We start from the raw sequence: 19,939 nt of genomic DNA on the forward strand, positions 1-19,939 counted from the left end.
AGTGGTGGGTACTAGGCGCTAGGGGGCGGTATCAGGGCCCTGAGGGTAAAAGCTCAAAGCAGACATTCTCAATTTCACCGGCCCAAATTTAGCAGAACTTACGATTTTAAACCATTAGCATTTAATTTAAAATGAGTTGTGAACTTTTAGTAGATAATGTAAACACATGGCAAATTTTAAAAAGTCTCCCCAGCTGATCAAGTCCTCACTGGAGGAAACCACTATTCCCTACTCTTCCAGAGGAAGAGTATGCCTATCTAGGCCTATCTAAGTGTATACATGTGTAGATACGGTATAAAATACAAATGTATACATTTGTATACAATACAAGTGTATACATGTATAGATACGGTATTAAATACAAATGTATTTAAATGTAGGAAATTTTAGTTATTTAAACACTTGTCTACCTCTGCCTTTTCCAAAATGATTTATGGGCAATTGTTGGAATATTTTTTGTTTTCTCCACAGCTTCCCTGTTATCCTACCTTCGCACCCCCATCCCAATTAGGGCCATTCAAAAGAATTCAGTCACCTAGTATTTCCAAAATAGATAATAATGACCCTATTTCATTGTTTACTATATGCCAGGCACTATATTAGGCCTTTTACATACATGGTATTATTTACCTCTCACAACTCTGTGAGGTAGGTACCTCCGCTTTGTACTCAAGAACTATGAAGTCAGAAAGCTAGCGCATACTGAAAAAAAAAAAAGCAAGCTAGAGCAGTTAGCAGTATGACTTCTAAGGTTCTTTTGCTCCATTCCCAAAGGACTAAGTTCACTGGCTACCACCTGGGGAGTGAGTTCTGGAATAGCTTGTTTGGGAGGCTGCCCATGTTCTCTGTTCTCTGCTAGAACAATGAGATGACAAGGGTCGTAACACAGAAATCTTTAGCCTCTTATGAAGCTGTTTGGGGTTAGAAATAAATCCTGAATGGAAGAGGGAGGGTTAGAGCTGGAGATCCATCCTGAATATTCAGTTCTATAACCTTCAAACGGAGGTTATCATTCTGTCTTCTGCTGGTGCTTTGCTCTTCTTAAAACTCCACTTATTCATTCAATAAACCTTTATTTATTTTTTTAAGATTTTCTTTATTTATTCATGAGAGACACACAGAGAGAGAGGCAGAGACACAGTCTCTTTATTCATGAGAGATACAGAGGGAGAAGCAGGCTCCATGCAGGGAGCCCGACATGGGACTCGATCCCGAGTCTCCAGGATCATGCCCTGGGCGGAAGGCAGTGCTAAACCTCTGAGCCATCCCTGCTGCCCTCAATAAACCTTTAAATGTTTCATCCATACAATGTTTCAAACACCATGCTTGCTGTAGGAGGTAAAAGTATTTCCTTCTTTTTTTTTTTTTTTTACAAGGGGGGATAGGCACCCTCTCATGCAAGAGTTAAAATGTCCCCTGTATCAATATGTAGATGGGAAAATGTCAGGACTTTTCATATTCCATTCAATTGGGATCATCTCTAAAATGAAACTGGTTTTTCACAGATTTTTTTTAGACTGAAAACGTTGCCTATAGCCTTGGAACCTTTCAAGATGTTTCGTGTTTTAACACCATGTGGAGCAGTGTTTATCAGCTGGTGGGAACCTCTGTGTTTCCTTTGGCAAGGCCAGTGTTTTTAGAAAATGCAAATTCCTTTATGTGGGGCCTTCCCATTTGCCAGTCTGCCCCACATCCAGTTGTCCCACACTCTTCGGGTTCACATAATTCCCTTGTCTTGAAGGTAGTTGAGTTTTCAACTCCTGCTGTAAATAGAAGGTAGAGTTGGGATTATCATTATTATTTTTTAAGATTTTATTTATTTATTCATGAGAGACACACAGAGAGAGGCTGAGACACAGGCAGAGGGAGAAGCAGGCTCCATTCAGGGAGCCCAATGCGGGACTCGATCCCAGGACCCCGGGATCACCTGAGCCGAAGGCAGACGCTCAACCACTGAGCCACCCAGGTGTCCCTAGAGTTGGGATAATTAAAGACACATGAGATGTTCTTGGGTTTGAATTCTCCCAAATCGCCCTCACATTGAAGATTTTACTTTCATTTATATTTTTCTGTTGCCAGGAACCCCAGCTATTTTTGGTTGCCGCTGCCCAGGATCAAAATAAAGGGATGGTGGTGGTGGGCTTTGCAAGCCTCTTCCCTGGGTGCCCGGCCTTTCCTCTTGATCATTTCGGGGAGTACTCTGTTCCCCCTGCCCATGCTCAGCATACAAATCACCTCACACAATTATACCCGCTCCGAAGAGCCTTGGTTTATTCATATGTAAAGTTCAAGTTGGAACTGGGTGACTTTTCAGATTTCTTTTTTAATTGGCTTGGCATAAACCTCGCCTGGCATGCACTACCGGGTAAAATGGCCTTTTCCCAGGGTGCTCACTTTGCCTTCCCCTAGGGGTCATCAAGCACCCAATGAGGTTGGCTGGGAGAGGGCCTCTGGCTCTTGTTCATGACTCCAGCTTTAGCCTATTCCTACGTCCTGGAGATGCAGCGCAATGTTTTGCTTGTTTTTTCCTAGATTCTTCTTCAGGGCTTCCTTCCACTGCAGGTAAAAATGTTCGTCTCCGAGCTCGCAGAGCTGCCAGCTTGTACAGAGTCTCCGGGTTCCACAGAAGGGTCCTCCAGCCAGGGCTCCGTGAACTGTGGGCATGCCCAGTTTCCCAGCTATCCTTCCAGCATCGTACTTGCAACCTGAATTTTCCTTCTAGCTCTGAAATGTTCTCTCTTCTCTTCAGTTTTTCCTTTAATACTTTCTGACAGGGTAATGAGCCTGTCCTCTGCAGTCATGGGTCCCCTTGCTGCTGCTTCTTCTTCTTTTTTTTTTTTTTTTTTTTTTTTAAGATTTATTTATTTGTGACAGAGAGAGAGAGAGAGAGAGAGAGAGAGACAGGCAGAGACACAGGCAGAGGGAGAAGCAGGCTCCATGCCGGGAGCCCGACGTGGGACTTGATCCCAGGACTCCAGGATCGTGCCCTGGGCCAAAGGCAGGCGCTAAACCACTGAGCCACCCAGGGATTCCCCCCCGCCCCTTTTTAGAAAGATTTATTTATTTGTGAGAGAGAGAGAGAGAGAGAGAGAATGAGAGAGCCCTTGCTTCTTTTCTTAAAAACAAAACCAAACCCCAAACCTGGATAACTCTAACTTGATGAGCACTTACCCTGTGGAGTAGCTGGGTTAAGTGCTTCAGAGGCATTACGTGACCTTTACAGTAACCCTAGGAGTTAGGACTTGCCCATCCCCATTTTACTGATGACCATATTGGGGCCCACAAAGTAAATGCTAACTTTCCCTGGATCATGTCAATAGGAAGCATGGGGGCTGGGAGGAGAATTTTGGCCGGGGCAGAATGAAGCCAAAGATCCCATTCTCCAGAGCGACTTTAAGCTTCCTTTTCAGTAAGTGAAATAATAAGCTATTTTTCTGAAAAACTTCCCAACTCTTTATAACCTCATCTAATTCATGCCTCCCCCAGCCTCCCACCAGTAGACACTGGCTTGGCCCAACAAAGAGGTCCTTCTCTTGGTCAGAAGTTCAGACTCACTGGATGCAGTTTGTTACCCACAGCAAACAGTCTGGCTGTGAAGGTCATCAGCCACAAAGACACCATGACTCTAGGATTGTGTGCAACCCCCGGGGTTGATCAGTCATTTGGAAACTTTGTTTTAAATGGGTATCAGAGCAGAAAAGCCATGATTGCCTGAGATGAACGAAGACATCTATTGCCTCCTTGAATGGGACAATGTGGAGTAAAGGCCACAGATCTCCTTTCCCGAGGAGCCGCCACATGATGTCAACTCTTGCATGTAGCTCCTCATTTCCATGCCATGTCCTGGTTGAGAACCTGAGGGGAAATCAGACCGGGTTGCAGGGTGTGTGTTATGAGAGCAGAAAAAAGAGACGCAGACATAGGGGAGGAAAAGATCATAGGGGCTCTGGGAACATCTGGGTGTGGTGCCGTGAGATGTGGCGCTCAGCCCAGGGAAGGTTAGACGTGAGCAGCACACTGAGGAGATTACACTGATGGGAAGCTCACTACTCGGCTGAAACCAAAGACTCCTCCTCCTCCCTTTTATTCTCGCGAAAAGCCTTGTTATTTTCTCATTTCTGTGTCCTTTTGGCTTGCACATAATTGCTTAACCAGTCAGCTACATCTTAAAGGGGATTTAGGAAGGGCTTTTAGGCTAGTGATGATCTTTATCCACGTAAAACATTTCTTTGCAGTCAGCTGGTACTTGACTTTGGTGTATGTTAAGATTATTACCAGTATACAGCCCTTAGTTGATTCAGAAAAATAATAACATTTTTCTAAATAGCAAAATTGGCATCACCCATCAGGTTCTGAACCTCAAGGATATTGGAACATATATATTTTTCAACCTAACATATGCATATATTAAGAACACCAAAGAGGGCATCCATAAAAAATAAGGTTCTAACTTCCACCTCTCCACTTCAACTTTTTAATAACTTACCAGTTTAAAGAATTTTTGACAAAATATGGTACTTCCAGAAATCTTCCAATGATGCCAGTATAGGTGCACCAGAATAGATGAAATGAAAAATATAGATGTTGGGAGGGCATAAGGAGAGACTAGAACTCTCATTGCTGTTGCCATTATCAAAGATACTGGCCAAACAACTACTTAGAAAAAAATGTTTGGCCGGTACCTTTTAGAGCTGCACTTACCTATATCAAGCATTTCCACTGCTGGGGGAAACGTGTAAGTTTTCCTCCAAAGACATGTACCTGTTCACAGCAGCTCATTCATAAACGGCTCAAACTGAAATGTACCCAAACACCCATGAGTGATAGAATAGTGAGTTGTGACATGGTTACACAATGGAATGCTGTACCCAATGCAAATAATTCACTTATAACTGACTACATGCAGCAATATGGTTGAAGCTCACAGTGTTGAGTTAGAGAAGCCAGACACAAAAGGGCAATACTGTAAGATTACATTAATATAATGTTCAAAACCAGGAAAAACTAAGGTATCCTCTTAGAAGGCATAGTTGATTACCCTTAGGGAAGGGGAGAGTGATGAGAAGGGAATGGGGTGCTTTTGGGATGCTGGTAATAGTCCATTTTTTAAATCTTAGTGCTATGCACATAAGTGTGTTCACTTGCGAATGTTCACTAAGCTGTACACTCATAGCATATGTACTGTGTTTTGTATGTACCTCACGCTCTAATAAAAAATTAAAAACAAAAGTAAAAACATAAAACAGCTTCTTGGGTTTTTGTGTATCCCACATAAAGTGGATAAACTAAAAAATCTAAAATAACCCAGTCTAGGTTTTGAATATAGTCATTTTACTGGTGGTAGGGAATGATTCGGCAGACAGAATGAACTCTAATCATTTTCTTATTATAAAAGTAATCCATTTTGAAAAATAAATTCAGTACTTAATATATATAAATGGTACCCAAAATTCAAAAAGTCATTAATTGTTAATGAGATGAACTATATTAGCATGATCTAGAATAAACAATAAAAAGAAAAATTAAAACGCTATTTCAGGGTGTCAGTTTCACTTTATTTTTAAATGATTGCTAGATCAGCATTGCATAATGTATAGAAGATCCATTTTCTAAGGTAATGTCATTTTAATTAATAGGTTAATTAAAATAGGTAAGAGATATTCACTTGGTCCAAAGTTCAAAAGGGCATCCTGTCCCTCAGGTACCGGATTCCAGTCTACCAATGTTCCTGCTCTGTTGTGGCCATTCAGAAATATTTTATGCACATACAACAAATACATATAAACATTTTTGCCCTTCATTTAACCAACTAGTCATGCACCATAGACAGTCTTTATTTTGCTTGCTTTTTTCCCCCTTAGCATAACTTCTCAATCATTTCACATTAATAGACAGGGAGCTCCCTCTTTTTTTAATGGCTTAATATTTTATTGTATAATGTAGCAGGATTTATTTAGCCTGTCTGTTTTGATGAGTAGTAACATTATTTCCATGCTTTACCACTTCGGATAAAACTGAAATGAACAGCTTTCTACCTATGTTATTTCATACATTTGAATAAATATCTATCTAGTAAATCTAGAAGACTAGTTAACTTTGTATCATCAATATTCGTTTGTTTTCTTCATGTAATCATTTTTGTTTTGAGCTTAAAACAATCAAAAGTGAGTTCCAGAGTTCTGAGTCATAAGAGTTTTCAGGTAGAAGAGATTTATTGACCCATGCACTCATTAATTCCATCAACAAATAATTATTGAGTCCTACTTTATTCTCTTGGGTGCACAAAAGAGACAACATTTCCTGCTGCCCTGGCATTTGCATCCTGGTGTGTGTGTGTGTGTGTGTGTGTGTGTGTGTGTGTGTGTGGGTGTGTGTGTGTGGCAGAGGGAGGGCGGGGAGAGGAGACAACACATAAAATGGCTCAGTTATATATATGTCAGGAAAGGTTAATAATGCTCTGGAGAAAATTACAGCAAGGATGGGGAGTTGGTCATTCCAGGAAGGGTGTCTCAGCTTTAAACAGGGCCAACAGGCCTCCGTTAGGACTTGGCATTTACCCCACCTGAGCTGGGAGCCGTTGGAGGAGTTTTCCTACCGTTATGTTTTTCCTTTCTTTTTGAAAAATATGATTTTTATTTTGAAATAGTTTTAGGTCTATAGAAAAGGTGCAAAGATAGCACAGATAGCTCATCTTCTCACCCTCATCAGAGAAGTCCTAACATAAGCACTCAGCCCTTGATAACTTAGCTGTGAGGATTTCTAAAAGAAGGCTGCCTCTCCCACTTTGTGTCTCCTGAAGGTATTACCTACATCACTGTGGTGCTTCTCTCAAGACTGGGAAACCAATATTAGGAAACTCCTGTTAACTAAACCTCAGACTAAAAAAAAGAGTTTTCTCTAGTTTTCCATGAATGTCCTTTCTCTGTCCCAGAACCTGATCCAGGATACCACATAGCATTTAGTTCTTAATGTCTCCTTTAGGTCCTCTCATCTGTGACTGTTTCTCCATGTTTCCATGTTTTTCATGACCTTGACAATTTGGGGGAGTATGGATCAGGTATTTTGTAGGATGTCCCTCAGGCTAGATTTTTCTGATGTTTTCTTTATGGCTAGACTAGGGCGATGGGTCTGGGGAAAGAATACTAAAGAAGTGAGGGCCCTTCTCCTTACATTGTGTCAGGGCTGCCTGATACCTGCTGACCTCACCTGCTGACGTGAGGCTAACCTGGTCGTTGGTTCATGTGGGTCTGCCAGATTTCTCCACTATCACTTCCTATTTTCCCCTTTCTATTCTTTATTCTCTGGAAGCCTGTCACCAAGTACTGCCCACACCTCAACTGACATTCATTTTAGAAGCCCTGCCCTTGCTCCTGGCTGGCGCTGGATTGTCAACAGGACAGGGGCAAAAGCAACTTACCAGGTAGAGTTGATGGGGTCACCATCAACTAGTGCACCACGGAGGAGGCAATGACTGGCTTCCATTCTAAACTTCTGAGCTGGGGAGCCCTGAGCCCTGTAGGGATATGAGAAAACATAAGGATGTAGCAATAGACCACCTGAAATCATTCCCTTCTTGCCTCTCAGGGCTGGGCTTGGGCTTTATGTTGTTCCCTTTGCATGCCACCCAAAAAAGATTTTGGCTGTAGATGGGAGAAAGGGAAGTTTGGTTTACTCACTGAATTAGATAATTTATATATAGTGCAGGGATATACGGGTTCCAAATACATGGTACTTTGGCACTTGCTATTATTTTCAGTTGTACAACAATTATTAATGGAAAGTCTATTATCTATTTCTAGATGTAAGTAAGTAATCATTGTTAGATGAAACCATAGCATAATACCTGGTTCTCAAATAAATACTTGTTGAATCAGCCAGAAGAAATTAGGCAGCAGGTGATAGAGAGAGGAATGGCCACTCTCACCTCTGACCTGGGCAGGGCCTCCAGAGCTCCTCCTCTCCTCCTTTCATGGCTGTCTCTTAGCATTTCCTCTCTTCCTTCTCTTTTTCCTTCAAACAGCTGCTTCCTAGGGATAATCCCTTCACCATCATCCCATGCTGGGTCAGGTGGTTCTGTGGTTAGTTTGTTATGCCACAGAGGGCCAAAAGCCCTCAAGAAGTTAAATCTAGAAACAGCTCACCCATCTAGTCTTATTTCCTTCTGATATAAAATGAATGTGATCTTGCTTCTTCACTTTTGAGTGTCCAATAGTAGTCTCCTGGAGGTGACAAAAGAGTTATTCTTTTTTTTAATTATTAATTTTTATTGGTGTTCAATTTACCAACATACAGAAAAACACCCAGTGCTCATCCCGTCAAGTGTCCACCTCAGTGCCCGTCACCCATTCCCCTCGAACACCCGCCCTCCTCCCCTTCCACCACCCCTAGTTCGTTTCCCCGAGTAAGAGTTATTCTTTTTTATCTTGCCAAGTCTGCTTTAAGAAATCCCCATGGTTAAGTTTTTTTCCCCCCTAGTTAAGTTTTAAAAAGCCAGTTGCTTGGGCACCTGGCTGGCTCAGTTAGTTAAACCTTTGAAAAATTTTTTTTTAATTTTTATTTATTTATGATAGTCACAGAGAGAGAGAGAGGCAGAGACACAGGCAGAGGGAGAAGCAGGCTCCATGCACTGGGAGCCTGACGTGGGATTCGACCCCGGGTCTCCAGGATTGCGTCCTGGGCCAAAGGCAGGCACTAAACCGCTGCGCCACCCAGGGATCCCCTAGTTAAACCTTTGACTCTTGATTTTAGCTCAAGTCATGACCTCAGGGGTGTGAGGTCGAGCCCTATGGTGGGCTCCATGCCCAACAGATATCCTGGATTCTGCTTAAGATTCTCTCTCTCTCTCCCTTCTTCTGCAACCTGCTCCCCCAGCACTCACTCTAAATACATAAATACATACATACATAAATAGCCAGGTGCTTGTATTAGGCCCTGTACAGTTGGCCCTGTACAGTTTCAAAGCTGAAACTGTGCTCTGCTCTGTTGTTCTCCTACCTGCAGTGGGCTTCTTGCCCTTGTATTGTTGGTTCTTCTTTAAGATTCAGATCACATTTTTCTTTGGTCAATCCTCCCCGACCGACCACTCCTTCCCACTTCACCCAGAGTAGGAACTTGGTGCTGGCTTAGGAGCCCAATCACATTCCCAAGTAGGAAAATGTGTTTCAAGTTTAAAAATATTTATAAATTTGTAAACATATTTTAGAACACAACTACAAATTGTTTATATCTTTAAAAATGGTAAGCTATAAAATATAAAAGAAATTAATATAAAATTAAGATCATAATGTTTTTTATTTGGTTTCTTGAAATATGGTTTTGGATTTAGGTATTTATCTGAGACATGACTTGAGGCAGCCTGAATGAAGAAGTGAGAAAAGTCGGGCAGCCTGCGTGGCTCAGTGGTTTAGTGCTGCCTTCGGCCCAGGGCGTGATCCTGGAGAGCCAGGATCGAGTCCCACATCGGGTTCCCTGCATGGAGCCTGCTTCTCCCTCTGTCTGTGTCTCTGCCTCTCTCTCTCTCTCTCTCTCGTGAATAAATAAATAAAATCTTAAAAAAAAGAAGTGGGAAGAGTAAGACAGGGAAGGAGTAAGGTCCATATGTGGTGTCCTATAAAGGCTGCTAGCTGTAAGTGATGGGGTTGCATTGCCTCTTCTGTAGGACCTTCTGAGAATCATCCAGAATATCTATTGGGATTATCTAATTGGAAGAACAAGATGCTGGAGCATTAATCCACTGGATCTGTTCTCCATTAATTGGGGGTTACTTTGAGAATGTCAACTCCCTTACATTTCTGGTCATTCACCTGCACAGGTGAAGGCTCTGGGCCACCAGCAGGATGACTGGGGCGGCTCTAGAGAAGGGTGCTACTGGTGCCCTGTGACTTTGAGCCGCAGGTGAATTTCGGTCAGAGGTGTGGAGGTAATGGGACATGGGGCCCTGGAGCTGCCTGTTGTAGTCATGTGAGGAATTGAGTACACAGCATGGTAGGCACTGCTGTGGCTTGAAATTCTGGTCTGGGGCTCCTTAAATAGGGGAACTGGTTCTGGGTGCTTATTACTATTAACTTATTGTACAAGTCCCCAAATTTGATTGCATAACAACTCTGTGAGCTACTCCAGGCAGATATTATTCTCTTGAGTCTTTTTAAAAATTGTGGTAAGATAAACATAGCACAAAATTTGCCATTTTAATCATTTCCATGTGTATAGTTCAGTGGCATTAAGTACACTTATATTATTATGTAACCATCACCACCCTCCATTTCTAGAAATTTTTTAGTCTTCCCAAACTGAAATTCTATACCCATTAAACAGTAACTCCCCATTCTGCTCTTCCTCCATTTCCTGTAATCACCCTTCTTTCTGTCTCTATGAATTTGACTACTTTGTGTACCCCATATAAGTAGAATCCTACAGTATTTGTCCTTTTCCAACTATGCTTATTTCATGTAGCATAATGTCTTCAAGGTTCATTCATGTGTTAGAATTCCCTTCCTTTTTCAAGCTGAATAGTATTCCATTGTGTGTACACACCACATTTTGCTTATCTACCCATCTGTTAATTTTTGCTTGGATTACTTTTTTTTTTTTTACTTTTACTTTTTGAATATTGTGAATAATGCTGCTATGAACACAAGTATACAAATATCTGAGTGTCTGCTTTCACTTTTTTTAGGCATACACTTAGAAGTGGAATCATATGATAATTCTATCTTTAATTTTGTAAGGAGCCACTATCCTGTTTTCCACAGTGGCTGTACCATTTTACTTTCCCACCAAGAGTGCTCAAGTATTTCAATTTCACCACATCCTTGTCAATACTTGTTATTTCTAATGGGTGTCAGTTGATATCTCCTTGTGGTTTTGATTTGCATTTCCCTAACGATTAGTGATGTTGGGCATCTTTCCATGTGCTTGTTGGCCATTTGTGTATCTTCTTTGGAGAAATATCTAATCAAGTCCTTTGTCCATTTTCTAAATTTGGTTGTTCTTTGTTGTTGTTTTGAGTTCTTTAAACTCTGCAGGATGGATGCCCACGTGGCTCAGTGGTTGAGCGTCTGCCTTTGGCTCAGGGTGACATCCTGGAGACCTGGGATCGAGTCCCATATCAGGCTCCCTGGATGGAGTCTGCTTCCCCCTCTGTCTATGTCTCTGCTTCTCTCTCTCCCTGTCTCTCATGAATAAATAAATAAAATCTTAAAAAAAAAACTCTGTAGCAGTTCTTTATATATTCTGGATATTAACCCTTAATCAGATATATAATTTAGAAATATTTTCTCCCATTCCATTGTTTACCTTTTTCCCTCTTTTGTTTCTTTTTAAGATGTTGGGGCTTAGAGTGATTTGGTGACTCGTAAGAAACACAATATCATTTTGGAGCCATGGGATTTGAACCTGGGTCTCGTACTTTTTATCTAGTCCCCTTTTTCACTGTCTCACTCCACTTTCTTTTTTTTTTTTTTTTAATTTTTATTTATTTATGGTAGTCACAGAGAGAGAGAGAGAGGCAGAGACACAGGCGGAGGGAGAAGCAGGCTCCATGCACCGGGAGCCCGATGTGGGATTCGATCCTGGGTCTCCAGGACCGCGCCCTGGGCCAAAGGCAGGCGCCAATCCGCTGCGCCACCCAGGGATCCCTCACTCCACTTTCTAACATTTGGTCACATCAACATAAAAAGTGGTTTGTCCTGTATAGGCAAAATACCAAGTAATAACATTTTAACTGGTCCTTTGGATGACCTCGGCTCTTGCTGTTCTCCCCAATTAGTCCTCCTCTCCCATCATCTAGTGCTGATGCTACAGAATGCACCTGCGTGACTTTAGTTATCTTAATTGGCTAATTAACTAATTAAATTTATTGTTTTCATCGTATCCACCTTAAAATGCTCTATTCTGCTCCTTAAAATGTTTTTAGGAATCAGAACATGTTTTCCAAAGGCTTTTTTTTTTTACTTCAATAACTGCTTGATGTTTTACAATGAAGACAGCTGATGGGTTTTTCAAGCACATTTTACAGAAGAGACTTTTATTAGATGGAGCAAGTTTCCATCTATTCCAAATTAGTCCTAAAGCATTGATGCTAATAAATGCAGGCCACTGCTGAGTAGAGTGCCTGACACAAAGTAGGTCTCCAATAAACATTTGTCAAATGAATGCCACGATGCCACAATGGGGGGGGGGAGGGGAGGATTTATAGGAAAAGCAAGCTCAATTGTTTGATTTAGCAAGGGAAAAGAAGCAATATTTTCCATGTTATGGCCTCTGTGGAAATTGGTTTTATTTGTCTCATTCTTCACGCCTGAGGCTTCAGTACACAGCATACTCGGGAGGGGGCAGGAATAAATCTCTGCAGAAAAACACAGCAAGCTGGAGTAGCCTGTCTGGCTGGATGTTGCAGGGAGCCTAGTAGCAGACCCTTTTGATCAAAGCATCCTGCTTCCCCACTGTATTGTGGGAGGCTCTGAAAAAGGATTCTTGAAAAAAACGAGGAAACTATTTGGACTTTCAACATGACTTCTTTTCAACAAAGACCTTTTGAATAAATCACTAAACTTTCTTGGGCCTCTGTGTCCTCTCAGAAGCAATAGTGGAATGAACTAGAAGGGCTACTTTCCTTGGTGCAGGAGAAGTCTGGAAAAATAGCTTGAGCAGGTCTGAGTTAAATGCACATCTTTTCTTTTCTTTTTTCTTTTTAGAATCCGTCCTTATAGAACTAGTTCATAGTTCATTTTTTTTAATTTAATTTCAATTAGCTAACATATAGTACATTATTAGTTTCAGATGAGGTTTTCAATAATTAAGTGTACATATTTTTTTTTTAATTTTTATTTATTTATGATAGTCACAGAGAGAGAGAGAGAGAGAGGGGCAGAGACACAGGCAGAGGGAGAAGCAGGCTCCAGGCACCGGGAGCCTGATGTGGGATTCGATCCCGGGTCTCCAGGATCACGCCCTGGACCAAAGGCAGGCGCCAAACCGCTGCACCACCCAGGGATCCCAAGTGTACATATTTTATTTATTTATTTTAAAAGATTTTATTTACTTATTCACAAGAGACACAGAGGCAGAGACAGGCAGAGGGAGAAGCAGGCTCCATGCAGGGAGCCCAATGTGGGACTCGATCTCGGGATCGAGTGGATGCTTTAGGATCCCACCCCGGGCTGAAGGTGGCGCTAAACCGTTGAGCCACCCAAGGATCCCCTGACTTCACTTTCTAAGATAAAAAGTAATCTTCCAATTATCTGTTCTTAAACTCAGTGTTTTATAACTAAAAAGTCAATAAAAAATATGACTGATGCTTTAGTAACTATTTTTTTCTTGTGTGTCAGTACTTTTAATGTGTACATCAAATTATAGTAAAAAGATGACTATAAACAACACGCACAAGAGTACAGTAAACCGAGTTTATATTTCACCATCAAGTGTGGTTCTCCCATTAGTTCACTTTGTGACAGGTCATTAAGATATCTTCAAATCCAATAGTCTCATCATTACCCCTCAAAATGTCCAGTGACAGGTTTGACCTGGGAAGAAATGTAAGACACTGAATCTGCTGCACTGCCTTGAATTCCATTTGTAATTTCAGTGGAGCAAACAGACCTTGGATGTTTCTTAGTGTAGAAAATTTCATTGTATCTTGGTTGAGCTGGAAATTTTTTTCTGATAATTCAAGAGGATGATTGAGCAAAAGTTCATTTTTCACACAAGGAAGACCTTTTCAAAGAAGATCATGCTATTCAAAAGGTCCACTTGCTGAAAGTTCAGTAACTGGAATACTGACTTCGGCTGAGATCTAAGTCCTCTGGCATTCATCTTCACTTGCTCTTTGAACAGCCTCTCTTTAGTAACAGTTATTTATTCATTCAATAAATCTTACACTCAGAGCTGAAAAGGATTTGATGATTAGTTGAAACACAAGCCCTATCTCTGAAAGCTCACCTCCGTTTTAAAGCTGAGCATCTATCCTTGTATAGCTTAATAATTATAATAATACTTAGCATTAATGAATATTTAACTTGCTCCAGGCACAAGTGTTAACTCATGAAACTGTTCTAACAGCTCTGAGGGTAGGGACAGCTATTGTCCTCAAGCTAAGTCACTTGTTTAAGGCCACATAGCTACCAAGCCACAGAACTGAGACACAGACTCAGGTGGTCTGGGCCCAGACTGCATATTCTTTTTTTTTTTTTAAGATTTATTTGAGAGAGAGAGAGAGTGAGCATGAGAGGAGGGGCAGAGGGAGGAGTGAGAGAACCTCCAGGCTCCCATGACCTTGAGATCATGGATGGAGCCGAAACCCAGAGTCAGATGCTTACCAGCTGAGCCACCCAGGCCCCTCCCAGGCTACACGTCCTTAACACCACTCTATGGAGGTACATTCATGCCATATGAGAGTTTTGAGTTAGATGACATCATTTATATCCTTCATGTTTGAAACTGTTTCTCTTTCATTATAAAATTAAGAATCAATAATCATCACTGAACCAGGAAAGAGTAGATTTCTCCTTTTTTTTAAGAGATAAAACTGAGGGCACCTGAGTAGCTCAGTTGGTTAAGCACCTGCCTTCAGCTCAGGTCATGATCTCTGGGTCCTGGGATGGAGCCCCATGTCGAGCCCCACGCTCAACGAGGTATCTGCTTGTTCTTCTTCCCCTGCCCCTTCCCCTGCTCATGCTCTCTCTCTCTTTTTCAAATAAATGAATAAAATGTTCAAAAATAAAAAGATAAAACTGAGCCCCCAAAAGGAGCGAAATCTTTCTGTCAGTTTCCTTGGGTACAGCTAAGAGAGATAGAACTTTCAAAAAGACAATTTAAGGGACTCCTGGCTGGCTCAGTCAGAAGAGCCAACTGTTCATCTCTGGGTTGTAACTTCTTGCCCCACGTTGGGTGTAGAGATTACTAAAAATAATAATAATAAAAAGACCATTTAAATGCTATTTCTCCCTGTCCTGTTGTTTCCTCTTTGTGGCTTATTAATACAGTAGCCAAAATGATCCTGTCCTTTCCTGGATCAAAAAACCCTCCCGCGCCCTCTCCTATCACTCTGGGAAAGCAGAAATTCTTGCTAGGACTGACATGTCCTCACATAATCCGAGTCTCCTTGTTTCTCAGATCTCATCTCCTGTGACTGTCCTCTCACTGTGTCCTCAGCAAGCTTGGCTTCTTGGCTGCTCCAAGTGCACATGGGGTCAGCTAGCTGCCTCCGGCTTTGACCTTTCTGAACTGCTCTTCTCCAAAAAATCTATTGTGATGATTGTTGTTATCTACTCCAGGGCTCTTCCTGAAAATAACCTCTTTTAGCAAAGGCTTCCTAGGGCCCTCTCTATTTAAATCTCAACTCTGTAGGCTCTGGAATGACTAACACTGGCCCAGGAGAGAGGGCTTTCCCAGCACACAGGACTTGCAGTGCTAAAACTGGATTTGTCTTGGGCAAACCAGGTTAGTTAGTCACCCTGTATAGTCCCAGTCCCTAGAACAGTGCCTGGTTTGGGACACCTGGGTGGCTCAGCAGTTTGGCACATGCCTGCGGCCCAGGGTATGATCCTGGGGTCCCGAGATCAAGTCCCACATCGGGCTCCCTGCATGGGGCCTGCTTCTCCCTCCACCTATGTCTCTGCCTCTCTATCTCTCTCTCTGTCTCTCATGAATAAAAATAAATAAAATCTTTAAAAACAAAAAACAAAAACAGTACCTGGCTCATAAGAGTCTTAATAAATATTTGTTGAATACAAGGAATGAATGAATAAATAAATGAGCAAGTAGGTAAAAGAGAGAAATATTTTTCGTGAGACTGAAGGGAAGGTATGTATTGCACCTAAAATAAGAATATATAGATGTTCATTATAGCAACTTGTAAGGCTTCTTCAGCATGGAAAGAAGCCCAACTTTCATGAACCAGGTACCAGTATTTTTAATTTCCTTTTTTTTTAATATTGTATTTATTTATTCATGAGAAACATGTGCTGGTCTTCAAGGCAGCTGACTGTACAGCCAAAATGAATTGCTTAACTTTGCTTACGGTTTTGCAGGAGGGAATCCAATCACATCTGTGCTCACTGGGAAGGGAACTGCTTTCCCAGCTGAACTCTGGCCCCTAGATTCCGCCCATCTCTCATCCCTTACAGCTGTTCGCTGGTGTGCACTGTTGATTCTACACGCAGCCCGGCAGGGTTTATCAGAGGGCCATCTCCCCTTCTGGGTAACTCCCTAGTACAGTAAACATCTGCTATGAAACTGGAAAGAGCTGGTTCAAGCCAGTTTTTCTCAGTTTCACTGAGCATTCTTAACTTTTGACAATTACCTTGTTCTTCATTCCCTCCCTACCAGATCAGAACCTGTAGAAATTCTGCTCTTCAAGAAAACCCTCACTTTTATCTGCTAAAACATTTAAAGTAAATTTTAAACAGTGCACATCAAAAAATTCATACACATCTTTACTTTTATTTTTTAATTTTTAAAATATTTTATTTATTCATGAGAAACATACAGAGACACAGGCAGAGGGAGAAGCAGGCTCCCCATGGAGAGCCTGATGTGGGACTCAATTCCAGGACCCCGGGATCACACCCTGAGCCGAAGGTGGACTCTCAACCACTGAGCCACCCAGGTGCCCCTCATGTGCATCTTTAAAAAGTGAGGACATTTTCCTACACAGTCAAAATGAATTCCAATTCCTAAATACTCAGTCTGTATCCAAATGTTCCCAGTTTGTACCTAAAAAGTCTTTTATGTCAGGTTTGTTGAAACTAGGATCCAATCCAAGACTGTATTGCATTGGTTTCTTTCTTTTTTTAAGATTTTATTTATTTATTTGAGAGAGAGAGAGAGAGAGAGCAAGTAGAAGGAGAGAAATGGAGAAGCAGAGTCTCCACTGAGTGCTGATAATCTGAGATCACAACATGGACCAAAACCCAGAGTCAGAGTGAGCAGCCCGTGCACCCCACATCGGTTTCCTACATATAGATGAGCAGTCCCAAGGTACTGACCTATGGAATAGACCCGACCAGCTCTCCTACAGAATATATGATTCTCTTGATTGCTTCCTTGTCGCGGTGTTTATTCCAGTATCACTTGTATTTCCTCAAAATTGGATTAGAGTTCACTCAGGTACTTTTGTCTGGTGTATATCATTGATGATACGGAGTTTCTAATTCTGTGTCACAACTGGGAGCTCCTGATGTGATGATTTCTCCTCTTGAAATTAGAAATCTTGGTATAAATTTTAAATCTATTTTTTTGTTGTTGAATAACTACCAATATTAAGAAACCAAAAAAGGTATCAGAGAAAAGGAAGTTTTCTTACTGTACCATAGTTGGGTTTTTTTTTAAGCTTTTATTTATTTGGCAGAAAGAGAGAGAGAATGAGAGAGAGCACGAGAGCATAAGCAGGGGGAGTGGCAGGCAGAGGGAGAGAGCCCAACATGGGGTTTGATGTGGGCGCTGGATGTGGGGCTTGATCCCTGGGACATTGGGGGCTGGATGTGGGGCTTGATCCCTGGGACATGGGGGCTGGATGTGGGGCTTGATCCCAGGACCCTGTGATCATGACCTGGACGGAAGGCAGATGCTTAACCAACTGAGCCACCCAGGCACCCCCTCTACCATAGTTTTGTTAAAGCAGGCAGTTAGGTTCTAACAGGACACCGGGAGGCCAGCACAAAGGAAGTCATGGGCAGCTTTCGGAAAGTCAGAGGCCTGTCATGGCAGCACTTCATGAAAAGCCAGATCAAACCAGACAGGCCCAAGATGAGGGGTGCCATGACAGGAAATCTCTGATATAAGGAAGAAAAGGCATGAAACCCTCCTAGGAAATCCCTGAGCCAAGTAATGAATGTTCCATCCCCTAGTTGAAGACTGTCAGTAAAAGATGGAAACTCGAACCCCAGGTCAGCATCTCTCTCTCTCTCTCTCTCTCTCTCTCTCTCTCGTTCACCAGCTCTCATATCTTCAGAGTGTACTTTTGCTTTCATAAACGTTCCCGCTTGTGAATTCAGATGTCCTTGAATTCTTTCTCGTGATGAGACCAAGAAACTTTGGTAAATTCTTTGGGATGGGTTGAGTCAAGGCCTCAGAACCTGGGATCTCTCAGTTCACCTGGCAACAGTTTCAGTTGCTAGTCTCATCTTAGGAGGGAAGCATTCCTCCTAGAAATATTCTACCCAGACACAATGGGACCACACTCTCATTCAACAACATATCTAGGAGCAACTTCCGTTCCAGTACCTGTTGACCTCAGGTATTCTTTTTAATGGCTCCGTGGTTTATCATCTTGTTGATGTTCCTTAATTCATTTAACTAATGTTTCATTATGGATATTTTGGTAATTTCCAGATATGGAAATAGTGTGGAATAGTGATTGTTGAGCAATGGTGACACTTCTACTGCTGATTCCAAGGGTTTGCTTGGTCCCCAGTTGCATACATTTCCCTCTCATAACACTTTTGAGCCCAAGAAGATTCGGTGAAATGGACTTCTGAATGCTAATCTTATAGGTGAGCACCTCCCCCCCCTCCCCATTTCTGCACAGAAAGTTGAGCTAAGACATATCAACAGAAAGTTGAGCTAAGACAGCTCAAGACTTGCTCTTGGAATAGCAGTTACTATTCCACATTATTACACATTATTCCCATTTGACTTCATCTTTCTTTAGAGTATTTTGAGTTTTTTTTTTTTAATTTTTTTTTTAATTTTTTTTTTTAATTTTATTTATTTATGATAGTCATACAGAGAGAAAGAGAGAGAGGCAGAGACACAGGCAGAGGGAGAAGCAGGCTCCATGCACCGGGAGCCTGACGTGGGATTCGATCCCGGGTCTCCAGGATCGCGCCCTGGGCCAAAGGCAGGCGCCAAACCGCTGCGCCACCCAGGGATCCCGAGTATTTTGAGTTTTGTGCATACATTTAAATGTTTTGTATGATAAATTTTATGTTTTTTTCTTTTATGTCTTTTTTCTTCTGGATTTATGTTTAAAACTTTGATCAATCTTGAACTTGAAAAAAAAATCTTGAACTTGTTCTAAGAGATCTAACTTTTTCTTTCCATATAATTGACCAAATGTCCATCATTATTAAACAATCCAGCTCTTCTTCACTGACCTGAAATGCCCCCTTTATCATACATTAATTTCATTGATCTTTCTTTTTTTTAAATGCAAATATCTAGTGGCTTTAATCACTCCAGCTATGTTACATATGGTGATTATTTGGCAAGGCTATACCTTCCTGACTATCTCTTTTTCCCATCACCCTTCTGGTTTTTCTCCTGGTATGAACCCAAGAGTTTGCCTATTTCCCCTCAATCCTGATGATAATTTCACTGTATATTACATTTATTAATAAATTTAGAATAACTTTACACCTTACAAAATTGTGTCTTTCTCTTTATAAGCATGTGTAGATTTAGTCGTCTTATTCTGTATCCTCAAACAGTAGCATCCTCAAACTTCCTTCAACAGCTCTTGTATATTTCTTTTTATTTTTTCAAAGATTCCATCTATTTATTCATGAGAGACAGAGAGAGAGACAGAAACACAGGCACAGGGAGAAGCAGGCTCCATGCAGGGAGCCCAATGCGGGACTCTATCCCAGGATCCTGGGGGTCATGACCTGAGCCAAAGGCCAACGCTAACTACTGAGTCACCCAGGTGTCCCGGCTCTTGTATATTTCTTATTAATTTTTTCCTAGACACTTAATCATTTTACTGAAAATATAAAAGAGATCTCTAATTCTGCTCTACTTTCAAAATACTTGTCAAATCTATGTAGAAAAGCAATGACTTTTATATACAAATTTTTTACCAGCCACTTTACCAAATTCTTCTATTGTCTATAATAGTCTTTCAGATGATCTTCTTGAGATTTCTAGTGGTATTTTATTTCTTCATAAAAAAATTTTTTTTAAGATTTTTATTTATTTATTCATGAGAAACACACAGAGAGAA

General features: G+C 41.4%; 1 protein-coding gene and 1 pseudogene across 2 annotated transcripts in view; one reads left to right on the forward strand and one right to left on the reverse strand.

The window, feature by feature from the left end:
• Positions 1–19,939, forward strand: part of DMGDH (dimethylglycine dehydrogenase) — a 104,340-nt gene that overhangs the window by 1,103 nt on the left and 83,298 nt on the right. The window lies entirely within an intron of this gene.
• On the reverse strand, positions 2,476–13,812 carry LOC112919553 (proteasome maturation protein pseudogene; annotated as a pseudogene).

Source organism: Vulpes vulpes, chromosome 14, assembly GCF_048418805.1.
Source record: "Vulpes vulpes isolate BD-2025 chromosome 14, VulVul3, whole genome shotgun sequence".
NCBI lineage: Eukaryota > Metazoa > Chordata > Mammalia > Carnivora > Canidae > Vulpes > Vulpes vulpes.